Consider the following 1,582-nt stretch of genomic DNA (forward strand, 5'->3'; position numbering starts at 1 on the left):
CAGTTTAACACCAGATCTGCATGCAAACACGCTCTTCCGTGCTCCGAGCGTCTGGATCAGGCACCCACACCCGCTGCCGTCCAAGCTACGCCAGAGTTTTCAAGCACTGACAACACAACAAGCAATATTTCCTGTTCTTAAAACCCTCTCCCGAGACCACATTTTGCAACAACCCTCATCTTGGACACCAAGAGCATTTTGTTATATTTACTAGGGTTATGTGAAGAAGCATTTGCGCACCTTCTTTCAAATGGATTAGATATCAGACCTAGAGTCCCTGCCTATGTGCGCAGTAGAAGTAAAGATTTTGTTCCTCTAGAATGTGTGTGGCTCCCAGCCTCTTAAGGCGTTGCAGTTCCCTGGAATCAGTAGTTAGATATTTTATTACGAACCTCATTGTGTTCTAAACTGCATTTGTTTGCCTTGAGCTGTTTTTGATAATTTTTACATACACATGATCCATCATGGCCGCCCCATGCCTTCTGAAGGCACAGCAGTGGTTCCCCCGGATTTTCAAGGACCAGCGAGAGCTCACCGGACGCCGCCAGAACCGCAACGCTTTCCAAGGCTCTGGCCCCTCTCTCGATGCGAACCCATTTCAGGGCGCCCTCCCCTTCACAAAGAAAAGAGAACTCTCCCCGGGGCTCCCGTCAGCTCTCTGGGATCATTTGCGTTACCGCACTGGACACCGCGAGGGCGTCCGTCTCCGTCACTCTGGGTTCGGGGATCTGAGCCAGACTCCCTTTCGATCGGCCGAGGGCAATGGAGGCCATCGCCTGTCCCTTCCGAATGGCGTTTGCCCATCTCTTAGGACCTACTGACCAGTGTTTAACTGCTGTTCACATGGAACTCTTCTCCACTTCGGCCTTCAAAGTTCTCGTTTGAATATTTGCTACTACCACCCAAATCTGCACCTGCGGCGGCTCCACCCGGGCCCTCTCCCTGGGCTTCCGTGCGTACCGCAGGGGCCCTCCTACTCGTTGCGGCTTAGCCCCCGCGGCTCTCAGCGGCAGCGATGGCCGGGTATTGGCCCGACGCTCCAGCGCCATTCATTTTCAGGGCTAGTTGATTCAGCAGGTGAGTTGTTACACACTCCTTAGTGGATTCCGACTTCCATGGCCACCGTCCTGCTGTCTATATCAACCAACACCTTTTCTGGGGTCTGATGAGCGTCGGCACCTTAACCTGGCGTTCGGTTCATCCCGCAGTGCCAGTTCTGCTTACCAAAAGTGGCCCACTAGGCACTCGCATTCCATGCCCGGCTCCACGCCAGCGAACCGGGATTCTTACCCATTTAAAGTTTGAGAATAGGTTGAGATCGTTTCGGCCCCAAGACCTCTAATCATTCGCATTACCATGTAAAACTGGGGGCTCGGAGCGCCAGCTATCCTGAGGGAAACTTCGGGGGGAACCAGCTACTAGACCGCTACGGACCTCCACCAGAGCTTCCTCTGGCTTCGCCCTGCCCAGGCATAGTTCACCATCTTTCGGGTCCTAACACGCACGCTCATGCTCCACCTCCCCGACGGAGCAGGCGAGACGGGCTGGTGGTGCGCCGGTTGCTGGAAGCGCAGCGGGATCC

The 1,582-nt window shown here is 54.6% G+C and overlaps 1 pseudogene; it reads right to left on the reverse strand.

Annotated features, from left to right (window-relative positions):
- Positions 1 to 363: 363 nt before the first annotated feature.
- Positions 364 to 1,582, reverse strand: part of LOC146821827 (28S ribosomal RNA) — a 2,211-nt pseudogene continuing 992 nt past the window's right edge.

This window comes from Triturus cristatus, chromosome 6, assembly GCF_964204655.1.
Source record: "Triturus cristatus chromosome 6, aTriCri1.1, whole genome shotgun sequence".
In the NCBI taxonomy this organism is placed as follows: Eukaryota; Metazoa; Chordata; class Amphibia; order Caudata; family Salamandridae; genus Triturus; species Triturus cristatus.